Consider the following 19,511-nt stretch of genomic DNA (forward strand, 5'->3'; position numbering starts at 1 on the left):
TTCTCTGCGGTCGAACAAATTAAAATATATAAATCGTTATTATTCCAGATTTTCCGGAGGTTAATTTCACCGTGCAAATCTAAAAACAGATTTTGTGGAGCAAAGATGAAATGGTTTATCGTAAAAATCGAACTCCATTTTAAAGATTTTAAACACTATTTTCGGAACCGAAGAATGAATACCGGTACAGAGGAATTCGTATCATTAAATTATCAGATATAATGAATTACAAACTGAAAATGCTTTAAGGCCAATTTAAAAGAATTCCAAAATTTTTCTGCACCTTCAATTCAAATGGTAGTTTGAAATATATAACGGGTCCAGCTTAACTAAAAACATTTCATACGGCCTGGGGCGGTGGAACAGATTTCACAAGGGTGTGGAGTGAAAACGTATTGGTGGTAAGTTCACAGGGGTGGAGAGGTTTGGTTGTTAAAGAAGATAAAAACCGTATTTCCAGATATTAAATTCCACATCCGAACATTTTCCAGGGGTGGAGTTCACTACTCTCAATAGGGCTTCTTCTGCTGCTGCGTGTGACCGTATCAACTAACATGCCCTACAAATTAAAACAGTTTCTAGAACAACTTTGTTGACTTATCTTAGATCCTTATCTTAAATATTTTTACGGGACTATCAGACCTGTTAACATTAGTTTGATTTTATGGAACTCTCATTTAAGTTTATTTGCCCCTAGACTATCTTGATCTGCGAACTAGAAAAATTTGTTAGCCAATTTAAAGAAGTGACATTTTTACTCTAAGCACCGTATATCCGGAACCGGATGTTGGATCTGAATAATAATCTCTACAACTTCTTCCTGGACACCATTTTTGTACAATTAACGGTTTCCGAGTTACAACGATTTCAAAAAGACAATTTCTGTGAAATGCAAAAATACATACGCCCTTTTTAAAAATCAGTGGTGAGTCGGATTGACCTCTTCGTCGATGCAAAACTTATGGTTTGCTATACTGAAGCCATGTGCAAAGTTTCATCCAAATCGGAGAAGGTCGATTCTGATTTTGTCACTTTTTCGTCTACTCATTCCTGGAATTGCTCTACTGGAAAGAAAAAAAGGTTGTTAATTTGTTTGCAAGACAGAATGTGATACCGATATTTTTGAAAAATGTTCTATTTTACATGCTTTATTCGTTTGTATTTGTTCAGAATCGTCTTCAGAAATATCATTTGTTTATGGTAAGCCGTACAGGCATCCGGCGGAATTATTTTCTACCAAGAATTGATCCACTGCACAGTGGTTCAAAAGCGCAATTTCACGCTCTTAATTGAAAACTCATAGGAACGTGGTTTTTGAGGTACAGTATCTTCAGCAAAGTTGCTCAGAATGATAGACGCCATCTTTTAGCAAATTTTATTTATGTGATTAATCCCCCTAAAAGTGAGATAAGAATATTATTTTAGTTCAGAGCCAACATAGGGTTATTTCAAACAAATTTGCTGAAGGTACTATTCCCGTAACATGAGTGTAATTCATGATATAATGTATTTTTTGAAAAGGGTGTCCTAAAATCAGTTTTTGTAAGAAAACACATATATTTTCAATTTATATGAGGTTTTCATGTTACACAAAGTTTTTCATCATTAAAAACTACACAACTTTCTCAAACATACTATGCTACTATTATTTCAATTTATTGAAATAGAGCCATTTTTCATGTTTTTTCCTACAAAATTTCAACTTGTCTATCATCGAAAGGCGCAGAAATGTGCAGATGATACTACTTGCATATTAAACTACTTCAAAAGAGCATTCATACCGCGGTTGAATTACTCGTTTGCGATCGTCTGCAGGCGAGATATGTGCTTTTCAAATATCCTTGTCCTTGACATTTGCAAAGATAAGGTTCACTTTATGTCAGATCAGATTTCGGTATATATTCATTACTAAGGTACTTGCCACAAAATATGATTTTTTTTGTACATTGAAGTTTATAAATTGAATAATTTAGTAACTGTTTTGTTACGACTTTAAAAACAGCAATCATCAAATCGAGTTAAGTTATGTCATTTTCTGGTAGAGAAAAGTATGATCAAAACTCATTTTTAGTTATTTGTATTTGTTTTATGGTAGCTGACAATGTTCTTCACCAGTTAAAAGACTCTTAGCATCGTCCGACAGATTCTTCTTGGACTGTTTTGGCCATTCACGAATATTTGTAACCAAAGGATCCGATGAAACTAATAACCAATTCATGGGATCTCGATTCGTATGGGATCTGGATTTCTTGCGTGTTCGATACTCCCGACATATGTATAAAATAAACTTCTTAATCGTTATGAACAGTACAATAAAGCAAGCGTTTATCGATCTACACTTCAGTTGATGAATAGAGGATATTTATTCGCAGAGCTTTTCTATAAAAAAAAAACTTACCAAAAAATGACATAACGTAATTCGACATGATGGTTGCCTTTTTTCCAAGTCGTAACTTCTTATCTCACTTTCAAAAAACGTCTTTAATGATTACAGAACTTTTTTATTTGTAGACTTCGATGTCCATAAAAATCATTTATTGTAAGAGTTACCATGGTAACGAATATATACTGAAGTCTGATCTGATAAACAATGAACCTTATCATTGTAAATGTCAAGGACAAGGATATTTGAATAGCACATATCTCGCATGCAAACGATCGCAATTCAACCACGGTATGAAGTAGTTCAATATGCAAGTCGTATCATCTGTACCTTTCTGCGCCTTTTGATGATAGACAAGTTGAAATTTTGTAGGAAAAAACATGAAAAATGGCTCTATTTCAATAAACTGAAATGATAGTAGCATAGTATGGTTGAGAAAGTTGTGTAGTTTTTAATGATGAAAAACTTTGTATAACATGAAAACATCATATAAATTGAAAATATATGTGTTTTCTTACAAAAACTGATTTCAGGATACCCTTTTCGGAAAATACATTATATCATGAATTACACTCATGTTACGGGAATAGTACCTTCAGCAATTTTGTTTGAAATAATTTTCTGCACAACTTTTTCGAAGTAACTTATCCCCTATGTTGGCTCTGAACTAAAATAATATTCTTATCTCACTTTTAGGGGGATTAATCACATAAATAAAATTTGCCAAAAGAAAGATGCTGAAGATACTGTACCTCAAAAACCACGTTCTTATGAGTTATCAATTAAGAGCGTGTAATTGCGCTTTTGAACCACTGTGCACTGGTTTCCTGTTCCATGTCGTAAAAGGCCACAAGAATAGGAACTCCTAAGTCAAGGTGTATTTCCGTGCCGAGGACTGAATGGCTGCAGGAGGTTAAACAATGCAGTCGTGAACGGAATATCTTGGAACCTAGTCGCTGATGGTTTGTTAAGGAAACTTATACCGTTTTCGTTTTAGAACCTACACGCGGGCAACTCTGAATCCGAGTAAAACGAACACGTGTTACGCGCCCTAGACAACAACTCATATAAAAAAGAAAAAATAAACAAACTCGCATGTAACAGATCGGCTGAAAAGTTCGTATCGTTTCTATGAGAGAGCGCCACTAGAAATAAATCCATACCATTTTCAGTTAGTACCAACCTTCAAAAGATACGTGTATAAATTTGACAGCTGTCTGATTATTAGTTTGTGGGATATTGCATTTTGAGTGAAGCTACTTTTGTTATTGTGAAAAAAATGGAAAAAAAGGAATTTCGTGTGTTGATGAAACACTACTTTTTGATGAAAAAAAGTGCCGCCGATACCAAAAAATGGCTTGATGAGTGTTATCCAGACTCTTCACCGGGCGAAGCAACAATTCGTAAGTGGTTTGCAAAATTTCGTACTGGTCATATGAGCACCGAAGACGATGAACGCAGTGGACGTCCAAAAGAGGCTGTTACCACTGAAAACGTGAAAAAAATCCACAAAATGATTTTCAATGACCGTAAAGTGAAGTTGATCGAGATAGCTGACACCCTAAAAATATCAAAGGAACGTGTTGGACATATTATTCACGAATATTTGGATATGAGAAAGCTTTGTGCAAAATGGGTGCCGCGTGAGCTCACAATCGATCAAAAACAACAACGAATTGATGATTCTGAGCAGTTTTTGGAGCTGTTATATCGAAATAAAACCGATTTTTTTCGTCGATATATAACAATGGACGAAACATGGCTCCATCACTTCACTCTGGAGTCCAATCGACAGTCAGCTGAGTGGACTGCACACGATGAACCGAACCCAAAGCGTGGAAAGACTCAACAATCGGCCGGTAAGGTTATGGCGTCTGTATTTTGGGATTCGCATGGTATAATTTTCATCGACTACTTTGAAAAGGGAAAAACCATCAACAGTGACTATCATATAGCGTTTTTAGAGCGTTTGAAGGACGAAATTTAAAAAAAAAACGGCTTCATTTGAAGAAGAAAAAAGTTTTGTTTCATCAAGACAATGCACCGTGTCACAAGTCGATGAAAACCATGCTGAATTGAACGAATTGGGCTTCGAATTGCTCCCTCATCCACCGTATTCTCCAGATTTGGCCCCCAGTGACTTTTTCCTGTTCTCAGACCTCAAGAGAATGCTCGCTGGTAAAAAATTTAGAAGCAATGAAGAGGTAATCGCTGAAACTGAGGCCTATTTTGAGGCAAAGGACAAATCGTACTACAAAAATGGTATCGAAAAGTTGGAAGATCGCTATAATCGCTGTATTGCCTCTGATGGCAATTATGTTGAATAATAAAAACGAATTTTGGCAAAAAAATGTGTGATCGGAGAAATAGGTATAAAGCGAGAGGACTAGTGTTTGATGGACAGTGGAGATGTTTGGATGTAAGGTATCGGTCGGGTGACGGCCAGGATGTAGACCATGTTCGATGTACGTTGCTACTATGTCTGTTTCGAGTTTTAGAGTGGCTAAAACAAGATCAGAGTGACGAAATGGTAGCGCGTATGCACGGAATGCATAAGAACGCAGGTTCGAGTCCTGTCTCTGAGCGTATCTTTTTCCAAAAATTCATCTTTTCTGTTAGTTTTTCTTTCACTTGGCTTCTCCTATATATATTTCCGCTCAGCCATTGCAAAAACTGAGCAAAATGTGTGTTTCTATTAAACGATACGAACTTTTCAGCCGAACTGTTATGCGTGGTGCGACCCGAGAAAATTTTCAGAGCGAAACTATGCGATTGGAGTCCGATCTAGAGCTACACCAGGTTGCTAAATCAAACTCATCAAAAGTTGTTTTGGCGAATCTGGGTCAGCTCTAGGGCTGCTCTGATCAATAAACGAAAACGGTATTAATAACCTTGTATTTCCGACTTTTGGTTTTGCCGACGATTATCATATATTGATGACCGGTATTAGCATTATCACTCTCTTCGATTTAATGCAGTAAGCCCTGCGATCTGTTCAACAATGGTGTTTTCAGGTTAGATTATCTGTAAAAATCAATGGTGCTTTTCACTTATCGTAGGATAATCACAGGAGCTCGTCCGTTACAGTTATTCGGTTCAGAGGTCACTGTGGTCGATCAAGTTAAATACGTCGGTGTTATTCTTGATTCAAAACTGAATTGGTCTGCTCACATTGACTTCAGGATCAAAAGAGCTTGCATGGTTTTCGGCCAATGCAGACGAGCTTTTGGAAAATCATGGGGACTCAAACCCAGATACATTCATTGGATCTACACAACTATTGTTGGACCAATTTTAGCATGCGGATGTCTTGTATGACCTGACCCCGACCTGGAAGGATTTGTAGTGTCAGTAGAATCGTAGCACCAGCCATGCAATGGTTCTGTACACTCTGAATCGGCTGCGAAGTCTGTTGAAACAGAAGGTCAAATTCCGCTACAGGAATGTAATACCAAGGCTTTCTTTTATGGCTTGTATGGTGGCAGAAAGAAGAAGTTGCGACAGTTCAGTCAAAGCTGAATCATCCCCAAAAGATGGTCCTAATAGCGATGACAGGAGCATTCACGTCAACTCCTACTGCTTCTCTAGAGGCGCTACTGTGTATTAAATCACTACATGTGTTCGTAAAACAAGAAGCATTATCTTGTGCCTACCGTCTTAAGGTTACAGGGCTTTGGAACAGTAACCCTTTAGATTATGCTACTAGCCACACTCGCTTGTGGTCTCAAATGGTTACCTGAGATGAGTATTTACTCGCTCCTAGTGACCTAACTCTCACATCCAGTTTTCCTTTCAAAACATTCAATGTGAGCTATCCTCTTCGTGAGGAATGGTTGTCTGGTTGTTTGGAACGACAACTTGATGAACACATAGTTTGTTATACGGACGGTTCTCTGTTGAATGGTCGTGCTGGTGCTGGTGTCTAAAAAGCAAAGTCCTGGCATTACATTCCTTTTTATGGAATTTGGCCTTTCTGTTCCAACAGACTTCGCAGCCGATTCTTAGTGTACAGAATCGTTGCATAGCTAGCACTATGGATCCTACTGACACTAATAATCCTTCCAGGTCGGGGCTCGAACATACGACAACTGGCTTGTAAGACCAGCGCCCTATGCATTGAGCCATCAACCCGGGCCAACTGGTGTCTACTGTTGTGAAATGAGGCTAGAGCAGTCTCATTCACTAGGTAAATACTGTACTGTGTTCGAAGCAGAAATCTACGCGATTCTGTGTGGAATACAATCGGCAATGATGAGTTGGCTAGAGCTGGTGCAACAAATAATTTCGTTGGTCCGGAACCAACTTTACCACTTTGAACTAGGGTAAGGGCTCCCTATTTCATCTCATTTGTATGGACGTCGCCTTCAAACCCCGATTTAGCCACTAAAATCAATGTAACTGTTTCATATTACTGCTTCATTCGTCTTGCTCCACGTTGAGAATTGATTCACATCTCTTGAAAATTGAACTAATATTTATAAAACAGCTAAAAACACTATTGATGTTTTCACTACTCTGCTCCTAATTTCATCTCAATGGATTTTTATCCATCCTATCGTTGATCTTTTATTCATCCTATAAATTAGCAATGGCGACAGCAATCAAAACAAAATATTCCACTATTACACTCTCACCCGCATTCGCATGGCTGCCACTAAACGCTGCCAGCTGGAAAAATATGGCTTGCAGACATTTTGGTGACCGACTGCCTTACCGCTGCCAGATATACAACTCAAACGATACAACCGTATCCACCAGGATTTTTCCACATTATTATTATTGGTAAAAAAATTTACTCGTTGAATTATCTATTTAATGGGGCAATGACTTACGGAGATCTAAAGAACTATCTTTTAACATCATTTTATTAGTGAAAACAGATAGAACTGATATAGACTTTCTATGAAAAGTAATACATATTTTCTATGAAAATACCTGGCATCCCTGTGCACAGACGATGAAACACACACACACTTCACAGCGTTATGTTGGCGTATAGCGGAATGAAACCAGTGCTACTAGATTTGCCACAATGGTTATTTCATTAGTTTTTAACACGCTCTTTCTGGTAATGTTCGAAGCGAAAACAGTTTTATTTAAATATTAATATCGATAATATAATTAAACTAATGTCACGGATACCAAAAACATACTTTTTGATAATAATTTGAAGAAGAAAAACAATTTATTTTTTGTAACAATATGAGATAACTTGGCAACTTTGCGAAACCGAATGAGATGAAAACAAAGCGCAAATCAAGTGAACTAAGTGAAAAACTCTCATCTCACATTTTTAAAGACTTTTATTGTTTGTTGGGTAATTTTTTAAGTTTTACATCGTTAATTAAACAAGTGGCAAGTGAACATTACTAATTATGAAGTCATCCAGCATTCAATGGTAGTGTAATTGTGCGAAAAAGTGATCATGTTTTGAGACGAATCAATTAGTAGATAATCAGAAACATGACGAACTGTAAATCTTGAGACGAAAATGTGTCCTAAATTGAAAAGTGAGTTTATTTTAAATGAAAAAAACGATAACCGAAGAACTTAAAACCATTTCTTTCAATAGGAAAGTGTGACAATAGCTTTTATAATCATTTTAAAACATTTCACAGTTTGGTTCAGGTAGGTTGTAGAATATTATTCATGTTCAAAGTAATGAGGTGAAGGGATGAGATGGAAATAGGAGCTCAGATGAAATAGGGAGCCGTTGCCCTAGTTGGATAAAGCACAAGATTCGTTCTTGGGCTGCATCCAAACATGCCAACAAAAGGATATTCTCTCGTTTCCCACCCAATGTGATAAGGTAGTTCTTTTTCGTGTCGTCAATTTTCCCCATCCTAGTCCAAACCTTACCATTTCCCTTCAATCCTTCCCTCTTATATATCGGGAAAATGTTTCTAAAAACAAATTGATAGCAAGGCACAAATCTCCAAATATAAAGATGAACGTGTCATTTGAACCAATTTGTTCTGATTCCTGAAGAAGCACTGTAAAGTTAAGGCTGTAGTTTTCGAACCACCGAACTGATTATTTGGATTTGGCTCAAAAATATCACATGAGTAGAGAAAATAAAAATATGTCCAAATCAAAGTCGGTAAAACTTAATACGTAAGCTTTAATCAAGCAACGATATACTGTTGATCAGGTTTTTCTGCCGTAAAATAATTTTCTTTCAACAATACAACGAAAGGTCAATCGATGATAGGACCCCAAAACGTACGCTCAAAAAAACCGTCAACGAACTCGTCGAGGATGTCGTCCGCCCCCTCCAGTTCTGCTTGCATTCGTTGGCAGGCCGGCATCCGCCCAGGGGGCATCGGTTGCCGGAGAGCCATGCAAAATCGAATGAATGCACAATCAACACTCTGTCAATTTGATCGATTGCTTGTAGATTTTGTTTGCCATTTCCCCCGCCGGATACGTTTATCCTGTCTGTTTAATTTTCACTTGTTCCCACCCATCGCGAGTTGCGATCAGTTTTCGATTTTACGTTCACAGTCGTTTTATCGTCGGATCGGACGTTTGTTTCGCGAGTTTCCCCGACACAATGCCGCTTGCTGAGTTTTTAGTCATCTACCCAATTTCGCAGCATGACACTGCGCCGGTGGTCGGTGCACCGTCCCAGGAACAATACATCATTGCTATGTCGTGTATGTACTTGACGGTATCAATTTTTTTTCTTCATCAAGCACCGCATGAAATCATCTAAGCGATTTACTGGGAAAATTTCAAATTTCGTGCCATCCTACGTTGCACCTGGCTGAGTGAGAGTCGAATCATCATTCCTTTCGTGTGATGCCATTTTTCAACTTACCTCCCAGTGAGCAAGCAACTATCGAATCACATTTTTTTACGCTTCTTAGTTCATCTATTCTCGTGAAGAAATCGTTTGCCAGGCAGGCGAGGCGGAAAGAAACTGTCTACTTATATTTTTATTGCAATTTATCGATACCTGGCGTGTACTTTTCCCATCTTCACACTTCGGTTCAGTTGAATTCACAGCTTTGGTGTCGGCTGGCATGTCCCCATACATTCTGCTCGTGCTTCTCGAATCCACACAAACACACACAAACACAGTCACAGTCAGAGTTTTGGGGTCGATCGAGAAGGTAGCAAGACCGTTCATGAATCACGGAGAAATGTGATTATTCTTTTCCTGACATATAGGGATCACCGTCAACGATGACGGTTTTGGACTCGTCGCCAGTGAAAAAAAAACTGAAACGAAGGAAAACGGTCACCGGGAAACAAACGTCCTGGCTATACCGTTTGACATGGGTTAGGTACAGTCGACGGACGGTTAACGGAGGGGACGAAAAAATCATTTGTGCTAACAATTGACGCATTTACCGGAGGATAATGAATACACATTTCTCCCAAAGCGACGTTTGAACTGGCAGGTGGATGGAATTTTTTCACGGCTGAATTGAGCGAAGAGTGCCCGCATATTGAAGAGGACCTTCGCATGCTGGATTTATGTTTTCGGTACCCGGGAATAGCTCGAGCTGTCGACCGGAAAGGTAATAAGTTGTAACGTGAAACAATAAATCATGATAACAATAATAATAATGAAACGGTTTTGCTATAAATGGTGAAGCGCTAGATGATGATAATTTTGCTTGATATACGCGATAGGCCTTGGATTGTGCTGATTGTTTAGATATTTGTTGTTACACTGGCTATTATCATTCAAAGCAGTTGATTTGTTCAAGACTAATCCGAGTTAAAGCTTCTCAGAAAAATATCCCTTGAAACAAATTCTCTTTAATTTCGACACCAGTCATAGAAAAGTTAATCAACTGACTGACAGGGTACTGCTGAGTTTTTAGTTGTAGCTTATATTGAAACCTTTTCAACCCTTCTCACACGAAGAAAGGTAAATCGGTTACTCAAAACAAAAAAAAACAACAAAACCAAGATGAACAAAAACAACAAAACCAAGAACAGTGTCTCTTGTATCAATCAACTCTTTGGGATGGAAATATTTTCATTGATATTTAAAATCGACAATGAGCGAACTGAACAATGCCGTAATGCGTTGTGTTGTGTTGTGTTGTTTTGCATACATGTTTCCTAATTTGATTTCCGCTCTATAATTTGTGTTCTATGTTGTCAAGTAAAACTTTAGAAAAGTCCTGTGTGGATGGTCGAACACAATATACGGAATTGTACAGATTAATCAATATATATATATATATATATATATATATATATATATATATATATATATATATATATATATATATATATATATATATATATATATATATATATATTTATTTTTTATTATTTGAGACAGGTTCTTGAATAATTCAAAGTTTGGACGTGATTTTGCCAGGCAGGCGAGGCGGAGTTGCAATCCGTAAAAATGGCAATCAGAGGAAACTGGATTGAAGTGTATAAGTGGTAAAATCAAATCATCACCGTAATCTCAAACGTTAAATATACTCTCAAAAATCCATCTCTTAGGTTTTCTTTGATTTTGATTACTTTTGGTATTTTTAGAATTTTTGGTATAGTTTTTTATATTTGTGTTGTATTTTTAGTATATTTTTATTATATTTTTGGTATATTTTGGTATATTTTAAGAATTTTTGGTATTTTTGATATTGTTATTATTTTTGGTAAGTTTTGATACATTTTAGGTTTTTTTGGTATATTTTTTTCATATTTTTTATATATTTTTGGTATATTTTTTCTCATATTTTTGATACATTTTTGGTATATTTTTTCTCATATTTTTGATATATTTTTGCTATATTTTTGTTTTATTTTTGGTATATTTTTGGTATATTTTTTCTCATATTTTTGATATATTTCTTTTATATTTTTGGTGATTTTACTGTTTTTGATATTTTTGGTTAATTTTTGGTGTATTTTTGGTATATTTTTGGTATATTATTGGTATATTTTTGGTATATTTCTTCTCATAATTTTGATACATATTTGGCATACTTTTTCTCATATTTTTTATGTGAGAAAAAGTTTTTTTCATATATTTGATATATATTTATTATAATTTTTCTAATGTTTTTGGTATATTTTTGTTATATTTTTAGTATTTTTACTGTTTTTGGTATTTTGGGTATATTTTTGGTATATATTTGTTATATTTTTGTTATATTTTTCATATATTTTCGGTATATTTTTGGTATATGTTTGGTATACTTTTGTTATATTTTTGGTATATTTTCGGTCTATTTCTAGTATATTTTTGGTAGATTTTCGGTATATTTTTGGTAAATATTTTGTAAATTTTTGGAATATTTTTGGTATATTTTTTAATTATATTTTAGGTATATTTTTGGTCTATTTTTGGTATATTTTTGGTATATTTTCGGTATATTTCTAGTATATTTTTGGTAGATTTTCGGTATATTTTTGGTATATTTTTTGTAAATTCTTGTAATATTTTTGGTATATTTTGGGAATATTTTAGGTATATTTGGTATATGGTTGGTTTATTTTTTCTCATATTTTTGATACATATTTGGTATACTTTTTCTCATATTTTTGATATATTTTTGTTACATTTTTAGTATTTTTACTGTTTTTGGTATATTTTTGGTATATATTTGTTAAATTTTTGTTATATTTTTGTTATACTTTTGTTATATTTTTGGTATATTTTTGGTATATTTTTGGTATATTTTTGGCATGTTTTTGGTATATTTTTCTCATTATTTTGTTATATATATGTGGTATACTTTTTCTCATATTTTTGATGTATTTTTGTTATATTTTTGGTAGATTTTCGGTATATTTCTAGTATATTTTTGGTAGATTTTCGGTATAATTTTGGTATATATTTCGTAAATTTTTGGAATATTTTTGGTATACTTTTTGACTATATTTGGTATATTTTTGGTAAATTGTTGGTTAATTTTTGATAAATTTTTGGTAGATTTTTGGTAGATTTTTGATATATTTTTGGTATATTTTCTCATACTTTTGGTATATTTTTGTATATTTTTTGTCTATTTTTGGTATAGTTCGGTATTTTTCTAGTATATTTTTGGTAGATTTTCGGTATATTTTTGGTTTATTTTTGGCATATATTTGGTATATTTTTGGTATATTGTTGGTATAGTTTTGATAAATTTTTGGTAGATTTTTGATATATTTTTGGTATATTTTCTCATATTTTTGGTATATTTTTGTTATATTTTTAGTATTTTTACTGTTTTTGGTATTTTGGGTATATTTTTGGTATATATTTGTTATATTTTTGTTATATTTTTCATATATTTTCTGTATATTTTTGGTATATGTTTGGTATACTTTTGTTATATTTTTGGTATATTTTTGGCATATTTTCGGTATATTTTTCTCATAATTTTGATATATGATTGGTATACTTTTTCTTATAATTTTGATGTATTTTTGTTATATTTTTGGTATATTTTCGGTATATTTCTATTATATTTTTGGTAGATTTTCGGTATATTTTTGTATATATTTTGTAAATTTTTGGAATATTTTTTGTATATTTTTGGTATATTTTCGGTATATTTCTAGTATATTTCTGGTAGATTTTCGGTATATTTTTGGTATATTTTTGGCATATATTTGGTATATTTTTGGTATATTGTTGATATATTTTTGATAAATTTGTGGTTGTGAATTATTGGTATTTTTTCGGTATGTTTCTAGTATATTTTTGGTAGATTTTCGGTATATTTCTAGTATATTTCTGGTAGATTTTCGGTATATTTTTGGTATATTTTTGGCATATATTTGGTATATTTTTGGTATATTGTTGATATATTTTTGATAAATTTGTGGTTGTGAATTATTGGTATTTTTTCGGTATGTTTCTAGTATATTTTTGGTAGATTTTCGGTATATGGATGGTTTGTGGCTTATATTTGGTATATTTTTGGTATATTGTTGGTACTTTTTTGGTATATTTTATGCATTTTTGCAATTTTTGCAGTTGTTGCGTTTTTAGTAATTTACGATATTTTTACAATATTTGCAATATTTACAATTTTTGAAATTATTTTAAGTTTAACTGAAATAACACCCTCTCCCATGTCCTACAAAAATGGCTTCACATAAAATATTGACTTCATAACAACGTTATTCGATATAAATATTTTGGAATAGGGGAGAGGTGGCGATTAGTGCGCACCTAAGCTTTTTGAAATTTCACAAATAAGATATTATTTTTTTCAAGATCGTAAGCACGTCTACGGTAACTTAAAACCTTGCTTTACAACATCCTCAAATGAACAATTACATTTATTATGTTGCTTACGAGCATAAAAGTCACAAAATGATCGTGTTTTGTTCCTAATGGTGCGCAAAAAGCAAAGTCCTGGCATTACATTTCTTTTGTGGAATTTGGCCTTCGCAGCCGATTCTTAGTGTACAGAATCATTGCATGGTTAGTACTATGGATCCTACTGACACTAAGAATCCTTCCAGGTCGGGGCTACGACAATTGGCTTGTAAGACCAGCGTCCTATGCATTGAACCGCTAACCCGGGACGTAATGGTGCGCAAGGGTAAGGTAATAGTGCGCAGTTCTACACAATTATGCGCACAATGAATTTTCCGTAATACTTGAATACTCGAATTTTTCGTAATGCTCGGTATACTCGATAGGAACTTTGTTTGGGTTGAAAAATTGTTACCAAAACAAGAAAAACGAGATTCTATTAGAAAAAATATTATAAAGCTTATTTTTTGATGACATATTTCAAATTTACGTCTATCGTATTGATATTAAATTAACATCAACAGGAGCTCACAATGATATGCGCACTAATATGCACCGCCCACTATTACCCACCTTTCCCCTTTCTCTATGTCGAAAAACAGATAACAAAAATAATATTTCACGTAACTTTTTCGCATACCGTTTGATGTTTTGGACATTAGTCATTTGCTACGAATGGCATCTCGAAGGTATACTTTTCACTAAATATTCGGCGTATTCCAAATAAGTTGAATTTTTCAGGAGAGCTGCTTCGAAATGCGAACACGTTTTCCACGGAGCTTCTGCTTGATGTAGACGTTTTCGATAGGATTTGCATCAGGTGATTGCGAAGGCCAATCAACTGCTTTTTAGTCGTTTCCATTCAGTACAGAACCTGCTCAGGAGTTTGGATTCATTATCTTCTTGCAAGATCTAGGTCTCGTTTTTTAACTTGTTAGCGCACAGATGTTCCCGACTGCTGTGTATTTTTTTGTTTCAATTTTGCTTGTTCTTGACGTAAGGACAAGCTGGAATTGTGCGAAAACAAAGCCACGATTCGTTTTTCGTCCTTTTTGGTTACTTTTCCTATCGAGCCGCGATTTGGTCATCGGCGGATTTTGCTCTTTAAATTGTCGAACCCGCTTCTTGACAAACGATACCGACTTTTTAATGAATGTAGCCGGCATTGCATAGCTCATTTCCAGTCCGACTCTCCGCCTCTTTTTCCGTTTTTCCGGTTTTAAGTCTGAAAGCACCATTTTTAAGAGCACAACCTCTTCTTCGTTGGAATACTGCACTTAGGAAAATCTGAATGTGTTAATAAATCATAAAGAAACACAAGCTTTAATGTGAAAAAAATTCTATGACGAAACTTTCATACCGATACGTTCGGATACAACCTGGAAGTTGCCAAAACCCAAAACAGAATCGAAAAATAGCGTTGCATGAGAAATGCATTAATAAACGTTAGAGATAATTTTTTGCGCTAAACATTGCAAAAATTTCAATTTCAGTCTACACTAATGAACTTTGCACTAGCGCATTGAAAAAAATTGAAATAAAATGTGTATTTGCTGTGAGCACACTTTTTTTTAAAATTTTGTGCAGCATACCCAATTGATACTAATTTTAATTATTAGTCTGACACTCAATGCTCGAAACCAACCGATTTTTTTTTCCGAGCATTTCATGTGTCCTCTTTAAATATATTCAAATCGCAACAGAAATTGATTCATCGATCCGGAAATATCGAAAAGTTTATTTCCACATTTTTTCCCGAACTCTTCAAAAACTTTCCAACCACGGCTCTGCTGCTGCAACTACGTCTGCTACTTGATTCGACTCGAAGCTTAGCCGGCGAGGCTCGCTAATTCGAATTAGTTAATGTGAAGCCAGATGGAAATGCACATTTGAACATTTTTATCACTTCTATTAGCATTACTCTCTCTCCCTGTGTGGGAGTGTTTGTGTATGTGTGTGTAGAATAGCCTATTTTCGGGCAGCTCGCACCATCGGCAGCACGTGGGCAGCCAGCCAAACGATTTCCCGCTTTTCGGTTCGATCCTGTCCGGGCTCGCAGTGTTGTGGGAAATCGAAAATAGACATCGAATGAAGTTCGCATGTGCTTCGGTTTTTTTCGCTTTTTCTCTCTCTCGATTGTTTCTGATTTCACTAACAGCACTGTTGGTTTATGCTCGAGTCTAAGTGGTTGGGGTTAGCATCTGGTTTCGAATGGGATTTGCTTCATTTGTGTCGGTTATCTAACTGCAACCGTTCGAGTTTCGCTTCAGAATGATAGACAGAAACTAGTTTCCAACCCACTGGAAGTCTGTAGGGAAAGTGCTTACATAGGCAATTGGATCTGTTTTGACGACCGTGGGCTGGAAACGGAGCATAACCCACGCAATGTTGCAACTCGATGCACTTCTTATTTATCCCCCCCCCCCACCTCCTCCTCCTCCTCCTTCTCCTCCTCCTCACCCCTTCGAACGGATCATGACCATTTTCGGTGCTACAACTGGAAGCCGGCTCGACCAGAGCTTGCATTCGATTGTTCGGCTGAGCACATCAGTTCTGGTTGGATGCAGCATTCTGAAACATATGAGCCTAATGGATGGAGATGGTTCGTGAATGGAACATTTTCCTCGTGACGTGCTTTAGTCCGATCAAACTCTGGCATTGACGTAACTTCCTCTATCGTTCCGTATGAGAAACGATACGTACTACGATAGGGCTTCGTATTTTCAACGTTGGATTTGCTAGTATTGTCTAAGATATTCCATCTGATAGAAAAAAAATGGTGCTGCTTAGGTACTTCATCCTTTACAACTTTTTATTGAAAACATTGTTGCAAGTATGTTGATTTTGTTTTACGATATTTTATTGGTTCAGTTACTATGATATCGTTGATGTTGACTATGATGACGTTTGTGAAAGATGCAATATTTTGCTATCAGGTGATGGTTAAGGGGCAATTGGTTCACACATCGTGTTTATGTCCATTAAATCGTCGAGATGAAGTTGAACAAAAATCTGAACATATTTATAAGAATAATGAGGGAAAAATCTCAGAGCGGGAATTTTGTGGAATCGAAGATAAGACAGATGAATATGAAAACTGGAAACATGTGAATTGGAAAACGGAGGAAAGAAAAAAGAGAGAGAGAGAAATGGAAAGGTGAAGATACTATCATCATTAACATGGGAAAAAATGAGTACACCGAAACCTCCATTTACGAACTAAACGGGGGTTCATAAAAAGAGGTAGTTCGTAAAAAAAGTTTACGTTATTTGGGATTTGGTTCGTAAAAAAAGTTTACGTTATTTGGAATTTACTTCGTAAAAAAAGTTTTGTGTGATTATTGTGGAAACCGCGCATCATACGTTTATTTTCGGAACGGATGTGAAGAGTAAGTGCAAGAAAATGATGTTTGGGCTTGTTTCAAAATCGAAGATGGCGGCTTCCGGTTTATTGAGATTGCCTAAAACCCCTAACAATATGGGTATCTTCGGAACGGAATTGATGAGTAGATGTCGGAAAACGATGTTTTAAGTGGTTCTGAAATCCAAGATGGCGACTTCCGGTTTGTTGACATTCGTTGAAAACCCTTACAATATGGATATTTTCGGAACGGAATTGATGAGTAGATGTCAGAAAACGATGTTTGAGGTAGTTTTGAAATTCAAGATGGCGACTTCCGGTTTATTGGTATTCCTTGAAAACCCTTACAATATGGATATTTTCGGAACGGGATTGATGAGTAGATGTCAGAAAACGATGTTTGAAGTGGTCCTGAAATCCAAGATGGCGACTTCCGGTTTGTTGCTATTCCTTGAGAACCCTTACAATATGGATATTTTCGGAACGGGATTATTGAGTAGATGTCCGAAAACGATGTTTGAAGTGGTTCTGAAATCCAAGATGGCGACTTCCGGTTTGTTGCTATTCCTTGAAAACACTTACAATATGGATATTTTCGGAACGGGATTGATGAGTAGATGTCCGAAAACGATGTTTGAAGTGGTTCTGAAATCCAAGATGGCGACTTCCGATTTGTTGATATTCCTTGAAACCCCTTACAATATGGGTACTTTCGGAAAGAGATTTAAAAGTAGGCGTCGGAAAATTATATTTGAGGTGGTTTTGAAATGCGAAACAGTGATTTCCGGTTTATTAGTATCTTTTGAAAGTTTTGCCATTTTCCTTTAACTTGGTATTCCTTTAAAACACTATACCGTTCCGAAAATATTCATATTGTAAGGGTTTTCAAGGAATATCAACAAACCGGAAGTCGCAATCTTGGATTTCAGAACCACTTCAAACATCATTTTCCGACATCTAATCATGAATTCCATTCCGAAAATACCCATATTGCAAGGGTTTTCAAGGAATATCAATCAATCGGAAGTCGCCATCTTGGATTTCCAAAATACCTCCAGCATCATTTTCCGGAATCTACTCTTTAAATCCGTTCCAAAAATACCCAAATTGTAAAGGGTGATTTTTTAAGAGCTTGAGAACTTTTTTAAACAATAAAACGCATAAAATTTGCAAAATCTCATCGGTTCTTTATTTTAAACGTTAGATTGGTACATGACATTTACTTTTTGAAGATAATTTCATTTAAATGTTGACCGCGGCTGCGTCTTAGGTGGTCCATTCGGAAAATCCGCTTTTTTATCGACAAATTTTGTTCAGTGATGAGGCTCATTTCTGGTTGAATGGCTACGTAAATAAGCAAAATTGCCGCATTTGGAGTGAAGAGCAACCAGAAGCCGTTCAAGAACTGCCCATGCATCCCGAAAAATGCACTGTTTGGTGTGGTTTGTACGCTGGTGGAATCATTGGACCGTATTTTTTCAAAGATGCTGTTGGACGCAACGTTACAGTGAATGGCGATCGCTATCGTTCGACTTTTTGTTGCCAAAAATGGAAGAACTGAACTTGGTTGACATGTGGTTTCAACAAGATGGCGCTACATGCCACACAGCTCGCGATTCTATTGCCATTTTGAGGGAAAACTTCGGAGAACAATTCATCTCAAGAAATGGACCGGTAAGTTGGCCACCAAGATCATGCGATTTGACGCCTTTAGACTATTTTTTGTGGGGCTACGTCAAGTCTAAAGTCTACAGAAATAAGCCAGTAACTATTCCAGCTTTGGAAGACAACATTTCCGAAGAAATTCGGGCTATTCCGGCCGAAATGCTCGAAAAAGTTGCCCAAAATTGGACTTTCCGAATGGACCACCTAAGACGCAGCCGCGGTCAACATTTAAATGAAATTATCTTCAAAAAGTAAATGTCATGTACCAATCTAACGTTTAAAATAAAGAACCGATGAGATTTTGCAAATTTTATGCGTTTTATTGTTTAAAAAAGTTCTCAAGCTCTTAAAAAATCACCCTTTAGTAGTTTCCATGGATATCGCTTTCGATGAATGACAAAACCTCTTTTTACGAAGTAGGTTCATAAAAAAAGTTTACGTTATTTGGGATTTGGGTCGTAAAAAGAGGTACGTAAAAAGAGGTACGTAAAAAGAGGTAACGTATAAAAAGTGTTCGTAAACGGAGGTTTGGGTGTAAATGGATGGAAAGAAGATACGATGATGATATTAGGTAAAAGAAGTTTATTATAATTGTTTCGCTTTATTACCGATTTTCCTAGAAAATAAAGCTGTTGTTGATGATTACCAACTTTGAGATAAGTGTTAAATTGATTAATTAGTATTGTTATGAATTTAGTAAAAATATAAATGAATTATAATACACTGACGTCTTTTTTTATGCGAGTTTACGTACCGCATAGAAAAAAAACGCATAAAAAACCGCATAGCTCTGAAACTTCGCATAAAAAAACCGCAGAAAGGAAATCGCATAACTTTGAAAATTCGCATAAAAAAACCGCATAACTCTGAAA

Source organism: Malaya genurostris, chromosome 2 (assembly GCF_030247185.1).
Source record: "Malaya genurostris strain Urasoe2022 chromosome 2, Malgen_1.1, whole genome shotgun sequence".
Classification (NCBI taxonomy): Eukaryota; Metazoa; Arthropoda; class Insecta; order Diptera; family Culicidae; genus Malaya; species Malaya genurostris.